This window comes from Danio rerio, chromosome 2 (assembly GCF_049306965.1).
Source record: "Danio rerio strain Tuebingen ecotype United States chromosome 2, GRCz12tu, whole genome shotgun sequence".
NCBI lineage: Eukaryota > Metazoa > Chordata > Actinopteri > Cypriniformes > Danionidae > Danio > Danio rerio.
Genome location: NC_133177.1, coordinates 47,935,001 through 47,958,087, shown reverse-complemented (window position 1 = coordinate 47,958,087; position 23,087 = coordinate 47,935,001). Strand labels below are relative to the sequence as shown.

The window sequence follows — 23,087 nt, the reverse complement described above, 5'->3', positions numbered from 1 at the left end:
GCTAGATTGAATGTAAGACAGGCAGATGGAGTGAAAGATGTAATGACGATATATATAAATATACAGACAGACAGACAAAGACAAATGCCAAAACAATAAAATGATAAAATATTGAATGATGGATACATTTATTGATTTAAAAAAAATGCAGACTTCATGATAGACATACAGACAGATGCAACCGGAATGAGAGAGAACTACAGATTGAGATTATTTCCTGATAAAAAGAATGTAGAAAATGATAAAATGGTAGAACTGGAAAAAAAATGATAGACTGACACTTGAATAATAGGACAAATGAATGACGGAATAATAAACAGATTAGACATAAAACAAAGATGCAGTGATAAAATGATGCAGAACAGTTGACAAACATGACAATTTACAGACAGTGGATAGAACAATATTTAATGACAGAAAGATAATCAGCATGACAGACAGATTGTCCATCTGATAGACATAACAACTGAAGAATAGTACAATATGTATACAGAACAATAGACTGAAAGACAAAACAACAGATAGACAGAACAGGCTCAATGGCGTAATGATAGAATAATACAGACAGATAGAAATAAAAACAGAAAGACAGAGACAGACAGACAGACAGACAAAATTACAGACATAGTGATTTAAATAATTACAGAAAGAAAGAATTACAGACAAGCATACAGAAATACAGACAGAAACAAATACAGAAATACAAACTGAAAAAAATGACTTACAGACAGATAGATAGACAGAAATACAAACAGACAAAACAGACAAAAATAAAAACAGGCAAACAGACGAATAGACAAACTGAAATAGATAGACAGACAAATAGAAATACAGACAGAACGACAGACAGACAGCAGAGGAAAATACAGACAAACAGAAATACATACAGACAGAATGACAAATAGACAAATAAAGAAAACAACAGGAAGAAAAAAATACAGACAGACAGAAATACATACAGAAAGACAAACAGACAGAAAAATATAGACAGACACAAAGACAAAGAAATACAGACAGACAGACAAAAAGAAAAACTAACTGACAGAAGAGACAAAAAGACAAACAGGCAAAAATACAGACAGAGAAAAATACATAGAAACAGACAGACAAACATACAGAAATACAGACAGACAGAAATATAAACAGACAAAATGAGACAAAGAGACAGACAGACATGCATACATGAAGACAAATACAGAGAAATACAGACAAACAGAGAAATACAGACAGACAGAAATATAAACAGACAAAAATGGCAGACAGAGACATACAGAGAAACAGACATGCATACAGACAGAACGACAGACAGACAAGAATAAAACAGGCAAAAAAAAACAGACAGACAAATAGACAAAACGACAGACAAAAAGACAGAAATACAGGCAGAACGATATAACAGAAATACAGACAGACAGAAATACATGCAGACAGGCAGAATGACAGAAAAAAAATAAAAACAGGCAAAAATACAGACAGACAGAACAACAGAAAGACAGAGAAAATGCATAGAGACAGACAGACTACAAAATACAGAAACATACGGGATTACAAACAGAAATATAAACAGACAAAATGGCAGACAGAGACAGACATATATGTACATACAGACAGAAATACAAACAGACAAAAATACAGACAGATAGACAAACAAATACATACAGACGGAAAAATAGACAGAACAACAGACAGTCAGAGAAAAATACAGACAGACAACAAAAACAGGCAAACATCCATAAATACAGACAGACAGAAATATAAACAGATGAAAATGGCAGACAGAGACATACAGAGAAACAGACATGCATACATACAGACAAAATAGAGATAGACAGAACGAAAAACATACAAGAATAAAACAGGCAAAAATACAGACAGACAAATAGACAAAGAAATACAAGCATACAGACAGACAGAAATACAAACTGACAAATTGACAGAATGACAGTCAAAAAGACAGGAAAACGGACAGAATGATATAACAGAGAAATACAGACAGACAGACAGACAGACAAAAATAAAAAAGACAAAAGGGCAAAAACAGGGCCAGAGTGGGACTCCTTTTCAGCCCTGGAGTTTCCAGCCGTTTCAAAAAAGTGCAACTGCTGAGAGTCCAAGCAGCTAGGGACACCGGCCCTCGCGGCCAAAAAAATGGACCAGCCCACCAGTAATTCTCACGGTCCTCCTGATTAGCCAATCAGGGCCTGGGCAAAAATACAGACAGACATAACAACAGAAATACAAAGAAATTGCATAGAAACAGGCAGACAACAAAAATACAGACAAACATACGGAAATACAAACAGAAATATAAACAAACAAAATGGCAGACAGAGAGACAGGCAAATGTACATACAGGCAGAAATACAGACAAATAGACAGAAATAATAACAGACAAAAGTAAAATGGGCAAAAATACAGACAGATGGGCGACGCAGTGGCGCAGTTCGTAGTCGCCTCACAGCAAGAAAGTTGCTGGGTCGCTGGTTCAATCCTTTGCTCAGTTGGCATTTCTGTGTGGAGTTTGCATGTTCTCCCTGCGTTTGCGTGGGTTTCCTCCGGGTGCTCCAGTTTCCCCCACAGTCCAAAGACATGCGGTACAGGTGAATTGGGTGGGCTAAATTGTCCGTAGTGTATGAGTGTGTGTGTGGATGTTTCCCTAAGCCGACAAGAAAATGAATGTATAAATGAATACCGCAGATAGACAAACAAATACATACAGATGGAAAAATAATAGACAGAGAAAAATACAGACAAAGACACTGACAGACAGAAATATAAACAGATAAAATGACAGATATGCACAAATACAGACAGAAATACAGACACAGCCAGAAATATAAGCAGATAAAATTACAGACAGAGAGACAGACAGGAAGACAGGGAAAAATGCATACAGACAGACAAAAATATAAACAGACAAACATACAGAAATACAGACACAAACAAAAATACAAACAGACAGACAGAAATACACAGACAGACGGAACAACAGACAAAGAAATACAGTCACATTAAGGATGGGCCTCAGAGTGTGAAAGAGCTCGACTGAAGCATCACAGCACCAAGAATGAGCCTGTTTTTGCCCTCTAACTAACATCTGGAACATTCGCTCGCATTACACTAACACTACAGCACATCATAATGAGCATGAACACACTCACGTACACACCCTCAACAACACCGTCATTCAGAGTTTCCAGATACAGACGGCCAAAAGAACAAACTGTTTCTGTGTGTTCGGACATTGGCAAACAGAAGCTGATATGAGCTTAAGTGACACCTCGCAGAGCTGAGGAGTGTACCAGACATTCGGGAACATTGAGCCATCATGGCAGATGCTGGGAATATAAACGCAATTTCATTGTTAAGATTACAGAAACAGTGAGGAATAATAAAAATGAGAAAATGTGCTTTACTCAGAACTGTCTTTTTTTAATACACACAAGGCAAGGAACAAATATAGGTCTATTTAAATGCCTCCTGCTTTTTGAATATAGGCAGAGTTGGCAAAAATGTAATACGAAATGTAACACACTACATATTAGTTACTAGAGCTGCTAGATTCTGGCTAAAATGAGAATAGCGATTTTTTTTTGCTTAAAATAAAAGATCATGATTTTATCACGATTCTGTGGATGTAAAATAAAGGTATGGTAAAAACAAACATATGGCACAACATTGATAATAATATTATGTGTAGGTCTACTGGTTTCTATAAATAATTCTATTCTACTTATAATAATTCTGATGTTGAATTATTATGTTTGAGATATATGCTTGCAATCTGTCATAATTAACAAATTTAGTTACCGGTTAAATCAGACATTTGCTATTATCAGATTATAACAATATTATCAACAATATATAGGCTAGAGTAGTTATACTGACATTGTAAACATTTATTTTCATGCATAACTGTGGGTTTGCTACGCAAGTAAAAACATATCAAACGCTTGTCGCAATCATAACTCTAAAATGCGGTATGATTTAAATGAAGTGCACACTTTCGGTTTTATTTTGACTGCTAAGTGCTTGTTCATACTTCCCTCCCGGCTCCCAAACGATCACTCTGTGACACAAACTGAATTTTATTTACAAATTTGCAGCTCTATTAGTTACTGTCATTTGAATGCAAAAAGTTCCATTACAATATTATGGATTCTGAAATGATAGTATCATTATTTACATTACTCTTTAATTGCAATTAAATTACTTACATCATAATAACCACAGAATTATAATTACATTTACAAACATTTATTTTCCAACCGGGTTTCCTCATCATCATCATCCTGGTAATGTAGATGTTGGAATGAAGATATGGATATTCATTTACAATGAGAAAGGGCAGAGGGTTGCTGAATAACTACTGAGAGATTTCAGCTACTGTCTAAGCTTTCACTGCCTTTCTATACCTCCCTTTCTTCATGTGTTCATAGCTTTGTCCCTGGGTCATTTTATTTTATTACGCATCATTTCATTTGTTAACTAATTAGTTTTGTTTTCTTTGTACATGTGGATTTCTTTGGTTGTTAGCAGTGTTGGGAAGTTACTTTAAAAAAGGAATAGATTACAAATTACTGGCTACTACTGGAATTGTAATCTGATTACATTACTATTTACTTCATGCAAAAAAGTAATTAGATTACTAATTACTTTACTTTGAAGTTACTTTTAAAGCATTAAATATACCTATAAAAATATAAAATAAACTGCAGCTCTTTCAGTAATTTAATATCCACTGAAAAACATTACAATGGGTTGATCACAGCAGACTGAAAAATTCAAGACAAGAAGAGTTCACCCAAAACTTAAAATTCTCTCATCATTCACTTGTTCCAAACCTGAAAGTCTTTTTTTAACATAAAAGAAGACATGGAGAAAACTGGATACCTGTAACCAGTGACATCCAAAGTATGAAAAAGCACTGCAGTGTTTGGGTGTTCTGTGTTTGTCTCAGGTAATTAGTCTACCTAAATGTGTATATTTCAAAGTTTAAAGCTGATCGGTCAGTTCTTGTCATATGACAATATGCGCTACCAATATGCGCGCAAGCAAAAGACGCGATATGTGGACAGCCTCATAAGCAGCTACGCTTATCTTTACATTCAGAAGATAAGTTTACTCCCGATCATGCACAACATAAAAAAATCAATTTAGCCTGTTTAGGCTAAGTTGGGCCGTCATGTTTCTGGGCACCGGTGTCCTCCTTGGTGATGAGTATTGCCATAGAATGTTTTTTATTCAAGTTGCTGGTCAAGTTAAAAGCAGTCAAAAGTTCTTTAGAGACTGGACATAGACTGTATTTCACAGTAATGTTTTTGTTTTTACGCTTGAAAAATCAAAGTAATGTCTGTATTTTCATTTGAAGCAGCAGCCACTCGTCAGCAACTATTTCAGCTTGTGTTCTCTCCAGCATTCCTCATTAACTGTAGTTGCAGAGGAAATTGTGATTTAAAAGAAGCATTTGTTCTTCTAAAAACTATTTTTGAAATGCAAGTAACACAATTACATTGACTTTAGTAGCTGTAATCAAATTACACAAATATAAAATGTAATTCGTTACATTACTGTGTTCCCCAAAAATGTGCGATTTTAAAAATAGAGGCGTGGCACCAAACCCCACCTCTAAACCCAACAGTCACTAGGAACGAGCAAATCATACTAAATTGTATGAATTCGTACAAATTAGCCACAAAATCTAAAAAAGTTAAGAACTGCCGTGAGATTGTGTTGAATTCACTGATATTAAATGGCTCTTGAATTAAAAGTAAAAGATTAAGAATACATAATCCATTTTTCTTTCACCATTACTTTTACCAAAATAACCACATAATTATTATTACATTTCCAAACATTAATTTTGCCATTAATTGTAGTAATTCTGTAGGACTTGTGTTTGATCAAAGAGTCTGACAACAGCCGGTGCTCCACACAGAGATCTGATGACAGCTTTTGTTTTAAATATTAAAAGTATAAATCAAATATAAAACATTTTAAATGTTCTCCAAAGTTTAGCTGAACCTCTTGTAACAATAGACACAATATTTCTTTGTTTTATGACACTAGAAAGTAGACTGCATGCTAAGTTGTCATGGCAACCATATAGAATGCACATTACGAGATATGCAACACTCACAGAGTAGAAAATATGCAAGTATAAAATTATTTGTATGTAACATTATCAGACTTGAGCTTTAGTTCTCGATATTAACAAATATTTATCAATTAGTTGTCAATAAATCATAATAATTTGCATGCATTTTATGAATATTTCTTACAAGCTTTCTACAATCCTGCGATACATCAAACTCAAACATAACTAAACATAGTAATTTACTGCAGATTTTTTTTTCTCTGGTGCGAACAGCGTAAATGTCTTTCGGTGTTGTTACAATCGTAAAAAAATATATATTCTCACGTACTGAAAGATTATGTGCATTTTAGTTCTGTTGCATTGAATAAACCGTACTACTTTTTGGGTACCCTTTTGGAAGGGTACCAAGCACAAAAAAAGGGTGCCCAAGACGGAGCAAGATGCGTCGCACGTCTATCTTTGAAATAAGGAACTTCTTGAGCTGATGTTAATAATGTGCACGTAATTATTGAAGTGCTTCTGACATCCAATCCTTTTAGAAACGGACAAAAGTAAGAGTGAAACACGAAAAAACAACAAGAGCAAATTATTCTTTCAGCAATCAAAACCATGAACAAACTGCCATGTTTAACTATTATCATCACCTTTTGGACTATTATGAACTCGGAATGACGGAATTACCCTTAAACAGAGGTTACATGTGATGGTGAAGATTAAAGACATGTATAAGAGGTATGCACTGACTGCGCTATATGTTGCGTGTTGTTTTTGAACCCAAATAAGGCCTAAATGAATGCTGTGTGTAGTTTTTCTGTAATTTTTAACATATCAGAGACTGTAAGGGTATATGTGTTCATACATGTTAAATTTATTTATCTTATATAATTGCAGACGCTACAGTAAGCTATTCATCATTGATCTGCAGTTATAATCAAATCATGTTCATAGAAAAGCTATAAATAAACATTTATACAGAAGTATTTATGGGTATAAAGCATCTGTTTTGTGAGAAGATATGATATGTGAACGACCAGTACAGCTTTACTTTGACATTTCCTTGAGCGAGAATGAAGTCGACTAAAACTTTGCCGTACACCACGCCCACCAAAAGAGTACCAGGGTAAACACAAGCCTGATAAAGGTGACCCCTAACGTACTGTCCCACTTAGTGGAAACAGGACATAAAAGATTGTCTCACAGACAGTACTTTGAATTAAGTTACTTGAAGACCGACGGGTTAACATCAATGCTGAGGAACTATACCATTCATCGTCTTCAAGAAAGTCTTCTCTCCGTAACAACTTTGGTCAGCTTACTTATTTTATGTATTAAGAGTAATCTTATACATTGGCGAACCACCCAAGAACCTTTAAGCCAAATACAGCAAAATCTAACAGTACAATGATTAAAATGCAATGCTGTAACTTAATAAAAATTTTTATTATTATTTTATTACACTGAAAAAATATTGTCTGCAAAACTGTTGCAAACCATTTGTGTTGAATTTAAACAAACATATTAAATTTAATAAAATTCAACTTAAATTGTGTTTAAATTCAACCTAAATAAATTGTTTACAGCCACTTCGTGAAAAAAAATGAGTAAATGCAAGGAATCATCTCTGAATATTTTTTTTCAGTGTAACGAGCTACAGCAACAAGTAATATAATACTGTAATGATGTTTCTTTTGTAATGCTTTACTGCCTAGACTGCAGATGGGATATTCATCCCAAAGCCACATTCTGCTATTACACTAAATAGTCACAAGAGACAGTCGTGACAGAAACACTTGAGGTTTTACACACATCTAGATTAACACACAGAGAAGTGTGACATGGTACACATAACACTAATTCCCACACACACACACACATACACACACCAGTAACTGCTGCTGTCGAGAGATTGTCTTGTCTGAAAGTCAGAGATCTGTCAGGAGTCGACAGACACGACTCACTTCCTGTGGACGAACCCCATCTGGCCCTCAAACAGCTTCAGAGAACTTACAGTTCTTGAATGCGCGCACACACACACACACACACATTCATGGTCCAATGAATGAACAGCGTGTAATGCTTCCTGCTTAATGAACAATTATATAATGACCTTATTACTGTGTAAACTACTCACAAATACAAGTATAAAATAATACAATGTAATATAATCTTGTGCATTTCAACAACTTTTTGGGGGGGTTTGAATGAGCTGTTATTACAAATCTGAATTATTTTAGAAAATTTGGATTGAGCTATTTTTTTGCTATGGCTGGAAGGATCAGAAATTGTTCTCTAATTTTGACCTGTGTTATTATTCATAAATTTGTTTTTACATTGTGCTTCAGAATATTTGCAACTCAATAAATATGCTTCAGATAAGACTAAATCAAATAAAACTGTGACCTAAATATAAGAATAGCATTTTTAAAGAAATTCAATAGGCACTGCACACATTGATTTGGTTAAAATCAAAACAATTTCAGCAGGAATTTTAAATTATCAACCTGGAATGTCCATAAAATGTGTTGAAAATAACAATGTCTTTACCACATTTTGCAGGTAAGGCACATCAAGTGTTTAAAAGATAGTTCACACAAAACTGAAAATTCTGTCATCATTTACACCAGTAGTACCGGTCCGTGGATCAACTGGTACCGCACAAGAAATCATGAATTATTTCCAGTTTATTAATTATCAGAGTCTGAACAATCTTTTATTTAAAAAAATATATTTTATTATGAAAATCAAGTGTATTCTCTCGGTTACATCTTAGTCAATTGGGTGCCCAAATTAATACACCACAAGCAGTGTCTTGGGAAAGTTTCTTAGCTAAGGGGAAAAGGCCCAGTGAACGACTCGCGAACTGCCAAGGAATGGATCCGCAACCATTTTTGTCAACAAATCAGGTGAATTCAGCATGTCTGTGCGAAAAGATTAACTATTGGTAAGTGTAATGACATGTCAAATGGCGTTCGCAAATCCAGGACAAAAAAGAAGACGAGTATTAAAAATACTATAGTAAATTAGAGTAAAGGGAAATATTCATTCATTCATTCATTCAGTTTCTTGTCGGCTTAGTCCCTTTATTAATCCGGGGTCGCCACAGCGGAATGAACCGCCAACTTATCCAGCAAGTTTTTACGCAACGAATGCCCTTCCAGCCGCAACCCATCTCTGGGAACAATCCACACACACACTCACACACACACACACACACTCACACTCACACACACACACACACACACACACACACACACACACACACACACACACACACACACACACACACACACACACACACACACACTACAGACAATTTAGCCAACCCAATTCACCTGTACCGCATGTCTTTGGACTGTGGGGGAAACCGGAGAACCCGGAGGAAACCTCACGCGAAGAACATGCAAAAACATGCGAACATGCAAAAACATGCAAAAAAAAATTAAAAAAATTTTTAAAAACATGCAAAAACATGCTAACTCCACACAGAAACGCCAACTGAGCCAAGGTTCGAACCAGCGACCTTCTTGCTGTGAGGCGACAGCACTACCTACTGCGCCACTGCCTCGCCCAGGGAAATATTTAGCATTGTAATAAGCATTATAATGTTTATATATTTACAACTCTTCATTAATAAATTACACTACATAATGTAGTATCATTAGTAGCTATCATGAACTAACAGTATTTTACCATAGTACACTTTAGCCTTTAATAGAGTAAACTATATATTTTACTATAATAAAATACTATAACCACAACAAATTCATTTGAGTACTTCACTGTTGTGTAGTTCAAAAACATCATAGTACTTACTATAAATTACTTAAGTATTTTTGAGCACAGCTTCAGAATTAATGTTATTGCATCTTAACATGTACTTCTCAAGGTATGGTCATAAGGAATCCTCCTTCAGAAATAACTCCTCTCCCTCAGTCATCTTTTCATCAAACAATTTTCTCGTGTTAGCCTACTTGTTTGGCGACATCATCAACCAGAGTGAAGGGTGGCAGTAACGCACCAAAAAGTTAGTTGTCAACCATCGTAAAACAAGAAGAAGAAGAAATCGTCATTTTCCCCATCATATGGATCTATCTTCATCGGATAGACACCGGCCTCACATCTCAGGTCAAAATCAGTGCTGACACCAATTGATCTGCGAATGGTAAATGTAGCTTGTGTGGACGCTACTGCGCTACTTTACCAAAAAAATTACTTCACTAAAGAAAAGCTATTTGATTTAGAAAGTAGCGACGCTACCACCATGCTACTGAGAAATGTAGTTAAGCTAGTAGCATTACTACTTGTAGCGATGTACTGCCCAACACTGATGACAGGTCAGACGAGAAGTAGCTTTAGAAAGAGGAAATAAGCTACACAAGGGTAAAGTGAGGCGAAAAAAAACCAAACTAAACTGTCTTTAAACTTTTAAAAACTGAAATAACTATGGATGAACTATCGCTTTAAAAGTGGTTATTATTGTTTATTATACCTGCTAGGGTTGGGCTGATAGACGATGCCATCGTCCATCGCTGAGACACGATGCAGAGCCGGCATCGCCGATCCTCTGCCCCGCCCCCGTCGCAAACTCGCTTGCGAAAAATACACACTTAGGTCCTGTTTACACTAATACATCTTAGTGTTAAAATGGCATTTAAGAACGAAAATTATCCACATCCACATCCACACCGTGTTTTACCTAGCATTTCTGAACAGCTCTTCGTCCGCTGAAAACGCACATCACGTGACCACACACACACACACAGCCACAAACACTCATGCGCTCCTCTGAGCTCCTTTGTGCACCTTTTTTACCGACTAACCTCCCGCGGAAAAAGTGATTGACAGGTGGTAATTTGTGTGCAACTTATCTTTATTTATTTATGATTTGTTTATGAGTAAAACAAAGACCATGTAAGTCAAGTAGTTAAACGTTAGACAACAAATAATTAATTTGTAATGAATTAATTAATTTCCCAGAGATAGGTTGCAGCTGGAAGGGCATCTGCTGCGTAAAAACGTGCTGGATAAGTTGGTGGTTCATTCCACTGTGGCGACCCCGGATTAATAAAGGCACTAAGCCGAAAAGAAAATGAATGAATGAATGAATTAATTAATCAATTATTCATAAATAATTAATTCACCTGCTCAATGCCATCATCTAACGCAATGTTTCATATTAGACATCGTACGATGCCAAATTGGTCGACATTGCCCAACCACAATACCTGCCCTAACCAACATTTACCACATCAGTCTAGACACACTAAGCTGCTGTTGTTTTGAACACTTTACTTGGCGACATCATCATCCTACCCTCTGGTAACCAATATTTAGTGGCTCTTGAATCAAGACTAAAGGATTAAAAATACAGAATTTATTTTCCCAGCACAAAACAGTGACAAATATGAGGATCTGAAAAAAATGAATAAATAAAATACATTAGTGGAAAAACTTCTCCGCAGTATCCCAGGTTACCATAGTAACAGCTCAAAATGCACCACTCAGAGTCCGATTTGAGGTTTGCCCTGTACTAGTACAATGAAGTGGAAGTAATACTAACCAACAATCTATGAAACCAATATATATATATATATATATAAAACTGCACCAATGACTGACTAGCTTATAGATAGTCTGACAACAAAAACAAACTGCAAAACAGACCCAGAGACTCCTGGGAAGGACTAATGCCTGACTCATGAGTTGAGGTGAGGGCTGTGTGATTATGTGCTGCTGGGTAAATTAAAGGTTTCAGAAGATCAACTGGCAAAATGTGCATCTGAGCTCATAGAAATTAACCAGAGAGAAACAAATATGTTTATATGAGTCAGCTTGACTAGCCTGATGCATATGGGAATATGGCTTGGATGAGTGTGTGTAGGTGTGTGTGTTCATTTATCAGGTACAAGGTTCAACCTGAACCCTTTCGTATATCACACATACACAAACAGCTTTCTTTCATGTGCATCCGCTGCCCCATTTATCGGAGGAGAGCCCATCTATCATCCGAGCCCCGTTGCCCGGGTAACCCAGTTAATATTCCAGACATGAGTCAAAGAGCGGGAAAGGAAGAGAGAGAGAGAAAGAGAATGCGAGAGAGAGAGAGAGAGAGACAGATTCTCACCGATCTGCAAACAAATAAGCAGCACAGTTGGCGATCCAGCAGAAGCCAGTTTTTTTACATAATGCTATTAAAATATATCAAGATAATTTAAAAGATGTGTGAATGTAAACTGCACAATACAAGGTGGAACACAAAACACATTTATTTACACCCAAAAATGAAAGATTACTCTCCGTTTAGTCACCCTCAAGTGGTTCCAAACCTTTATTAGTTTCTTTATTCTGTTGAACAATTTTGAAATCTGAAACCTGTAACCATCGACTTCCATTTGTATAAAAAATAAGTACTATAGATGTTGATGGTTTCCAGCCTTCTTTAAAATATCTTCTTTTTTTCTCAACAGAACAAAGTGAAACAGGTCTGGATTTAGTAAAGGTAGAGAAAATGACAGAATTTTCAATTTTGAGTGGACAAAACACGTATTTTTAGAAAAATCACAAGCAGAAATATACTCATATGAACTTAATTAGAAATCGGACACCAAATTTCTAATTTTAGGCCAAAACAATAAGAAACTGTTAACAGAAATACTTCTACCACTTTTATTTAACTTGCAGAAATGTATCTTTTTACAAAATCACATCCACATGTTGAATGAAATGTGCTCTATTCATACTGCTCAAACTGTAGAAATGTATAAAAAAAAAAAATTTTTTTAAATGTAATTAAATTTAAATGTCATAAAATATGCATATGACAACCTGAGAGATGTAGTAAAACTCTCTATATTATCTACATAAAAAACGCAAACAGAAACACTCAAATGAATTAAATAAAAAAAATAACAGAATAACAGACGCCAAATGTCTAATTTTGACCCAACACAACAAGAAACTGTTTACAGAAATGATTAAAAAAATATAATAAAAAAGTATAATAAAAAAAGTGTAATAAAACAATTCTAACATTTCTGCACAAGCATACTCATTTAACTACCAAAACATGCATATAATAACCTCAAAAATGTGGTAAAACTGTCTATATACCCAAACTTGCTTGGAGTGCATACAATTTTCAGTTGAGACAAAACGTACACATTTAATAAAATTGCCAACAGAAATATACTTGAATTAATTCAACTTGAAATCAGGCACCATTGTTTTAATTTTGACCCAACACAACTCGAAACTGTCTACAGAAATACTTAAACAACCTTTATTTAACTTGCAGAAAAGTATCTTTTTACAAAATCGCATCCACATATATAGTGAAATATGCTCTATTGTTAATGCTCTAACTGTATAAAATATAAAAATAAAAAGGTACCTCAAAATCCAACATTTCTGCACAAACATACTCCTTTAACTACCAAAACATGCATATAACAACCTCAAAAATTTAGTAAAACTCTCTACACACCTAAACATGCTAGGAATACATACAATTTTCAGTTCTGAGTGAACAAAATCAATATAAAATCGGCAACAGAAATCTACTTGATAAATTTGATTTGAAATAAGAAAAATTTCTAATTTTGCCAAACACAACAAGAAACTGTTGACAGAAATGCTTTTAAAGAAATTAATTAAAAAAGGTGCATTAAAAAAAATCAGCATGAGCCATAAAAATGCATATGACAACCTCAAAAATGTAATAAAACTCTATATACTCAAACATGCTTGATCTATATGCAAACCCATTTAATTAATCAAATCCAGAGCAATATTCGCAACACAATGCGAGCACACTCAAAAGGCTCACACCCAACCCATTCCTTCATTCAATTTTTCCAACTTTCATTCATAAACCGTGGAGGTAGTGATGGGAAGGGGGGAGGGTAACCCCCACATGACTGCAGTACCTTCCAGCAGCATTGACTCCTCTCAGCCAATCAAACGCCAGCGGGAGAGGAAGGAAGAACAAAACAGGCTGGGCGGGGCCAAAGAGGAGCTACCGCATAACACCGCAGCCTTCCCTTCCCCCAACTGTTCATTCACTCGCTTGCCTTCCTTCTTTCATTCATCCCTTCACCGATTCATGCGTTCATTCATAAAGTGCTGCATGTCGACCAGATGCAGGACTCGCTCTCATCATAGTGGTGCAGTCCGGCTTTACAACATGTTGTGTCTCTCAAGAGGGTAATGAGGAAACAAAAAAGAAAAGAAAAAAAGACGACGCTGGCAGAGAGAGAGAGAGAGAGAGAGAGAGAAAGAGAGAGAGAGAGAGAGACTCACACTCATTCTGACCAATAGTGACTCATGAGTTTTCCATTCAAATATGGTTCATTCAAAAGTCAGTGCCTTCAAACTGTTTCACTGAAGACGAAATGAGATTGTTCTGACGCACAACAAAAGAATACTTGAATGCATCTCTCTTTCTTTGATAGCTTGTTCACTGCAGCGGTGAAACCAATAGCAACGGAGGAAGAGAGAGAGAGTGTGTGTGTCCTGCTGATGGCATGCTGGTATGAGCTGCAATGGGCACTTCAAAGCCTATCTTTGCTCTTTCCATTCTGTCAGCAGTGACTCTAATGAATGCGAGTTTGCCCACTGACTGAGTGGAAAAAGCACGCACACGCACACACACACACACACACACACACACACACACACACACACACACACACACACACACTTGAGTAGGCATAAATACAGGCACTTACACAGGTGGATATACTAGATTACAGGAATGTTCTGTATTTGATTCAACTCTGTCAGCTACATGCTGCCATATACCATGAAAACGAGCGATCACTCAGTAATTGTTATAAAAAGTGTGACATTTAGTCAGCCTCATTTATTTCCAAACCTGCTTTATCTCTGCAGAACCCATTAGTATTTGTTTTTGTTGAAGTCATGTTTGCTGCCATTGTAAGTAAAATAATAAATACAAATTATAATTAACAGGTAGAAAATGTTCTTTTGTGTTTCACAGAGGAACGCATAAAGGTTTGCATCAGAGCAAGTAAACTATGAAATTGGTCACACTTTATTATAATGTGCAATTTCCGTCATAAATCCTTAATTATACATTTGGCTTCAATAAGCTCGTATTTTGCTGGTTATTAATAGCTAGTAAGTTATAGTTATATTAGAAGCAACATATTATTCATTCATTCACCTTCAGCTTAGTCCCTTTTGTTAATCTGGGGTCACCACAGCAGAATGAACCCTTCAAATTATCCAGCATATGCAGAAGCCTTTCCAGCTCCAACCAATCACTGGGAAACATCCATACACACAACTATTTACACTCATACACAACGGACAATTTCTCTAACCCAATTCACCTATAGCGCATGTGTTTGGACTGTGAAGGAAACCGGAGCACACGGAGGAAATACACGGCAACATGGGGAGAACATGCAAACTCCACACAGAAATGCCAACTGACCCAGCCGGGACTCGAACCAGTGACCTTCTTGCTGTGAGGTTGACAGCACTAACAGCCAATATCTTAATAATAATAATAATAATAATAATAATAATAATAGGCATGTAATAATTCAGCAGTTAAAATTTAAACTGAAGTGTTAGCCAAAAAGGTTTTTTTAGGGTATTTATCATAATTACAACTATTTTCATAACTAATTAACTCATTATTACTAATATATTATTATTACCTATTATTATATGTTATCTGCTTGCAGCAGGTACAAATTAATGTATAAATAAGGTGAGTGAGATGATTTACATTTATATTCATCCTCCTCGAGTTATTTTAGAAGCAATGGATTATTCATTCTTTTTAAAAAAATTTTGGCTCAGTCTCTTTAATTAGCAGGGGTCGCCACAGTGGAATGAACCGCCAACTTAACCAGCATCTGTTTTACGCAGCGGATGCCCTTTAAGCTGCAACTCATCACTGGGAACACCCATACACACCCATTCACACACAAATTCACTCACCCAATTCACCTATTGCGCATGTCTTTGGACTTGTGGGGGAAACAGGAGCACACGAACAAAACCCACGCCAACACAGGGTGAACATGCAAACTCCATACAGTCAACTGACCTAGGCAAGGCTCGAACCAATGACCTTTTAGCTGTGAGGCATTAGCTCTACCCACTGCGCCGCCCAGCAATGTATCATAATCTAATTATATCCAAACAGCCCTAAAATTTTCACAAATTAAACCGTTTAAAGCAGTTTTATTATGGTTTTATTGTCATTTTACTTCAGCAAAGATGCATTAATTGACAGTCAAACCTGTTTTTTTTTAATTACAAATATTTCTATTTTCTGCTTTTTAACTTAAGAACAATGCTAAAATTTCAGCTTTGCCATCACCGAAATAAGTTTCTACATAATACGAATATAAACGTTTTTTGATTAGAGTAATATTAAAAAAATATGCTTACCTTTTATTAAATATAAAAGGCATTCAAATTATTACGGTTTCACTGTCTTTTGGATCAAATAAATTGCCAAACATTTCATATGTTCAATGCGTTTATCCTTGCATACAGATTAACCACGCCGAGACCGAAGGAAAAAAAAAAGTCCAAAAAAGGTAGGTTTTCACGCATATTTCCACTCAAACAAACCTTTAGGAACATTACCTATGAAAAGCAGTTCATACATCATTTCTCAGGTCAAGCTAAATCCCTGAAAAAACATAACATTGATATGCAAATTTACTGATGTTTGTGACATCATAACATGCCCATTTCCAAATGATCCTTTTTACACCATTGTTTCCATTAATGCTGCTGGAATTCATTTGTTTATATATTTTAATTAAGTTTTTCATATGCTCCACACATATCAGCACTGCCTTCTCCCTGTGACAGAATCTGCCAATGCTAACTGCAGGGATTCCTCTTCTACTCATGCAACAAACAGTTACACAACCATCGAAACTTGAGACACGCAGCCTTAACAGCCTGCTCAGGAATCTGCCCCCAGCCAGTGCATTATGGGTAAGGACTTATGTTGTTGTGGCCAGTATTCTTGAGCAAGAAAAAAAATAAAGAAGAAAAAAAAAGATTCTATCTACCCTGATGCATTAGGCATGGTACGTACACACACACACAGTTGAAGACAAGGACAAAGAAAATTTCATAACAAATTAATCTGTGTAGTGGCAGTGAAAGAAACAGAAAGAGCCGGACGGAGAACAAACACTAACCATAAGATGAACAAGAAACTACAATATCAAACTCACCAGCAACACAACCGCAGCATTACATAAAGAAAAGACATTTACATTACTCGTGTCAGAGGTCACAAGTGAAGCATATGAAAAAATATGTGTGTGTGTATGTATGTGTGTGCGTGTGTGCGTGTGTGTGCGTAAGAAACTCTCGCCCTGTTACCCGGTTGAGAAAGGTCACAGAGAGAGTAGCTGTTATGTTTATGAGAGCCGACTGCAGAGGAAACATGATGTGAGTGTAAAAAGTGTGTCTATGTGGGGAGAGAGAGAGAGAGAGAGAGAGAGAGAGAGAGAGAGAGAGAGAGAGAGAGAGAGAGAGAGACAGATAGAAAAAGGGTGTTTCCTCAAAGAGCTCTTGCAAGCAAATCCTGTTATTCTTTCAACATAAAACACATACAAGTATCAAACACTCAATTTAATTTGCATAATACGATCAATTTGCATTTCATTTAGCAAAATCAAAAATCAATCCTACCAAGTACAATCAAACCACCTCAGACTAAACCACTGCATTTTATTTCCATGGTTAAAGGGAACACAAATGAAGATATCTTGGAAAATGCTGGTTGCTGGCACCAATTGACTTCCATAGAAGGAAAAAAGCTTAAATGCAGGCACCCATCGACTCCCATAGTAGGATAAAGCTGGTTGCTGGCACTAATTGACTTTCACAGTATAGGAAAAAGCTAATTGTTGGCACTAATTGACTTCCACAGTAGGAAAAAGCTTAAATCCAGGCACCCATCAACTTCAATAGTAGGAAAAAGCTGATAGCTGACACCAATTGACTTCCATAATATAGGAAAAATTAGTTTTCCTACTATGCAAGTCGATGGCTGCCAGCAACCAGCATTCTTTGCATTGTCGTCTTCGAAGAAAGAAGAGTGGTTGAAAATGAGAGAGTAAATAATAAAGATCATTTTCATTTTAGGGTGAACGATCCCTTTAAACAACTAGTTAGTGATTTTCAACTATCTCGTTAAATCACTGCTAGTTATAGGAACCTTCAAAAAAATCTCCGCTGACATATTTACAACAAGAATCATTTAATGGCTTATTAAAAGCATCATGATTCAGCTACCATAATACTAACTTTCAATCTTTATTCTTTGCTGTTGTCCTTTTAGCCTAGTCCAGGGGTGTCCACACTCGGTCCTGGAGGGCCAGTGTCTTGTAAAGTTCCAACCCCAATCAGATACATCTGGACTAGCTAATCAAGCTCTTACAAGGCTTTCTAGAAACATCTTACAGGTGTGTTGGGGCAAGTTGGTGCTAAAATCTGCGGGATATCGGCCCTCCGGAATCGAGTTTGGACACCCCTGGTTGGTCCCTTTATTAATTAGGGGTCACCACAGTGTAATGAAACACCAACTATTCCAGCATATGTTTTACACAGCGGTTGCCCTTTCAGCTGCAATCAAGTACTTAGAAACATTATTGTAAATAGGCAACTCATTATATAACAGTAGTATCTTCTGCAGACAATCAAAAATATATATTGCTTAAGGGGGCTAATAATATCGAGCTATTAAAACAGGTTTCAAAAAATTTAAACCTGATTTTATTCTAGCCGAAATAAAACAAATAAAACTTTCTCCAGAAGAAAAAAATATTATAGGAAATACTACAAAAGAAATTCCTCTGTTAAACATTATTTGGGAAATATTTATATATAAAAATAAATTCACAGAAGGGCGAATAATTTTGACTTCAACTGATAATCGTTTTGATTTATGGTGATTACAATTATGACCAAAATAATCGTCATTATGATTTTTCCCATGATCGAGCAGTCCTACTCTACTGCCAATTTAATTTATTCAAATCACCTAAACTGGCATGTCTTTGGACAAAGAGCGAAAGCAGAGCCCCCGGAGGAAACCCAAGCGAACACTGGGAGAACATGCAAACTCCACACTGAAATGGCAATTCAAACAGCCCAGGACTCGAACAAGTGACCTTCTCGCTGTGACGCAATAGTGCCAACCACTGAGCTTCATTTCATACGATTTCATTCATGTAAAAACATACAGCTTTTAAAAGACGCTCAAATCCCACCCCTAACTCTATCCCTCATTTGGGGGATGAGCATGAATTCAATCAAATCATATTAAAAGCTTTATGGTGCAGCTCCTATAATACTCATTTTAAATCTTAATTCTTTGCTGTTCTCCTTCAAACAACAGGTTTTGCTTCATATGATTTCATTCATGTAAAAACATACAGTTACAGGAGCTCAAATCCCACCCCTAACCATACCCATCAATGGGGGATGAGCATGAATGGGATCAAACCTCACGAATTGCAGTGAGACTGCATTGGTTTTACCTATTCGGAAGCAAGAATACATTTTTTCACCCGTATTTTGACGTTTCTATTGAACCAACTGCACATATATAAGATTCTCAACATTATACATTTGCATAAAAATAATTCTTTCTGATTTCGTTTTGTCCAATCAATCCAAACTATTAAGAATCCCCTCACTCAAATCATGCTAAATCACAGCGTTTTAATTTCAAGGTTAATCACTAGTCTTTAAACGCTGCATTAGAAATGCACTTCATTGATCGGTGCTCTTTAAAGCCGCATGAAATAAAGCTCATCGCTGACCCACACTTGCCTCGAAACCAATGCGCTTTTATTATGCCACTTTAAGTGTGTGAATAGGGGCCCGTTTGATTGGTAATTGGATTGAGATATAGCTGAAGCGGTCTCTGGGGGATGGGAGCTCGTGTCATTGCATTGACGAGCAGATCCAGAGCTCAGAGAGCATGTCAGAGGTCCACACTCATCTCCAATACAGCAGCAGCTGAATACCGAATATATAGTTTGCGTGAGCTGAACAACACTGCCACTCTGAGCCTGACTATAACACTGCAAGTATTGCAACTAATGTTATTAGAGCAATGGTCAACAAATAACTCAGCACATTGCTTGTCCACCTGCCAATATTATCAGCCCTCCTGTGATTTTTTTTTTTTTTATTAAATTTTCAAATTTAACAGAGCAAGGAATTTTACATAGTACAGTAAAACTACAGTATTTTTTTCCTCTGGAGAAAGTCTGATTTGTTTCATTTCGGCGAGAATAAAAATTGTTTTACATTTTTTTCTACACCATTTTAAGGTCAATATTATTAGCCCCCTTAAGCAAAGCTTTTTGTCAATATTCTATAATGACTTGCCTAATTAACCTAGTTAAGCCTTTAAATGTCACTTTCAGCTGAATACTAGTATCTTGAAAGATATCTAGTCAAATATTATTTACTGTCATCATGGCAAAGATAAAATATTATTCACTTATTAGAGATGAGTTATAAAAACTATTATGCTTAGAAATGTGTTGAGAAAGATCTTCTTTCTTTTAAACAGATATTAAGGACAAAAATATACAGGAGGCTAATAATTCTGACTTCAACTCTGTATACTTTTTTAATGATGAAGATGTCTGTATGAATTTAGAAAATGAACCACAAAAGGAACCAGGGATATTTCACAAAAAGAAAAAAAAAATACATTTACTGACTATTTATTTACTTATTCTCAGGTGATTCCAAACCTTTATCAATTGTTTATTATGTTGAAAACAAAAGAAGATACGTGGAAGAATAAACAACTGACTTGCTTAGAAGGAAAAACAAATATTATAGAAGTCAGGGGTTACTAGGTTCCGGCTTTCTTCAAAGTATCCTCTTTTGTGTTCAACAAAAGAAAGATATCAAAAATGTTTGACAACTGAATTGTGCATAAATTATGACAGAATTTTCAGTTTTGGGTGAACTATCCCTTTAATAGGCATTTTGTAAAGTGATTCTATTAAGATTCACTTTTTCTTAAGCAGCTTTAGATGCCTGTTTTGCTATAAAAAACATGCCAATAATTGATCTAAAAAACAGAAGCACATTAAGCTATTTCTTGATATAATATTTAATATGCATTTAATCAAATTTTATTGAAGTTTTTTTTGAGTAGTGCTTTTTTTACATTAATGTTTGTTCCAAAGCACTAATACAAATGGTGCATGTTATTACATTACAGTCAAAGGTCAAGGTGTTGTGAATAGTGTGGACAGTGTATACACACAGTTAACCTGCAGTATATATAGTGTTCTTTTCAAAAAGGGCATAACTATGTGTATAATACATTTTCAATGAGGTGTATTTGTGTACTGCTTAAGATTTTTTGTTGTCCATGAAGTCCTTGGAGTTTAATTTAACCTCGAAACAATGCCAAAGTAAAAAAATAATAAAAATCCTAATGTCTGATTTTGCTGTTGTTTTGCTTCATAAGAGCTAACTTTAGCATTAGATGCCATGGGTATTAATTTTATTTTGCCTGAATATATGTTTGCCTGTTTTGTGACTCTAAAAATGCAAGTAGACACTTATTTGCATTGTAAGTATCACCAAAGACCACGGTTTAATGGCATTTAGCTAAAATTCACTTTCAATGTTCTCCTGTGGTACTCTAAGCTGCCATCAGAGTAAGCAAATGAACAGCAACAATTAATTTATGAATGATTTTAAAATGTCTTTTTTTATTCCAAAAATGCTAAATTAGTTCTTAAGTTCTAAAACAAAACAAAATTCAACAAATTCAATCTGGAATAAATCTTTGAACAAATTTTCACTGTACACAATACCCTAAATACATTTTATAAAGGAAAGAAACAACAAAATGGCATTTACAGCATGTCTCAATTGACAAAACACTAAAACCCATTGGCTTAAAGTTCTCAGTTGCCTGACCTCATTTAGCTAATTGTGCAGTCTGCTGTCAATACCTTAAACCATTTCACGTGGTAAAACACAATGTGCAGATCTTACTTAAGACTTTTCTTTTTTTAGCAAAACTCTAAACACATTCTCAAAACACATTCTGCACTCTAATGCACATGGCATTAAGTAGCAACAATCAAATCAAAATAGAGAAAGTATGTCACTGATTGAATGCAAACACTCTAAACTGATGTCATGTTTTTCAAATTAAGTGACACAACCGAAATAAGCAAACAGGTTGATGGAGGTGGGAGGAGGAGTGTCAAAGCATGGTTAGAAAAATACAATGTGAGAGAACGAGTGCAATGGGCAGTTTATGAACTTATAACTCTCTCCATACTCGCCTTTCCTAAATCCGATTGAGGTGTTTTATGGAGAGTGTAGGATAGACAGCCCTACACCAGAGTAGATCTGCTGCAAGTCTTGGATTTAGGATGTGGTGATATAGGTGAGGAATCATGTCAAGGGTTGTATATGGCACACAACACACACATGCTTAACTGTGGCTTTTGGAGAGACAACATTGCATTGTGTGTGATGTCAATGAAGTGTTCTGGCCTGACCCTGAACTAAGACAAGAAGAAGGTAATTGATCACGTTTCCACCTTTGATTTTTGTCCCTTTTAGTATTGTATACTGTAGTACAGTGCATTGTAGACTGTATGCTGTACAATGAACAAATTGTATGGGCCTGAACATTGAGATAAAAAAAAGTTATTCTCCCTGAGAACTGCTTCTGTTTTGTGCTGTATTGTTTACTGACTACTTGAGAGTGTCTATCATTTTGAATAAATTGGTTTATTATTTGAGAGCAGTGCTTGATTTTGAACACATGTAAAACTGTTTTGAGACAAAAGTTTCATTTTATTTTACAAGAGAAGTCAGGGGTTTTGTTAACAGTGTTTGAAGGTGAGGTTTTGTGTTGGATTATGTAATAAAATGGAGCTAGGGTTCTTAAATTGTTTTAGTAAACGAGAAAAACTGTAAA

General features: G+C 35.7%; 1 protein-coding gene across 2 annotated transcripts in view; it reads right to left on the bottom strand.

Annotated features, from left to right (window-relative positions):
* ece2a (endothelin converting enzyme 2a) overlaps nucleotides 1-23,087 on the bottom strand; it is a 142,967-nt gene that overhangs the window by 119,314 nt on the left and 566 nt on the right. The gene's annotated exons all lie outside the window — the stretch shown is intronic.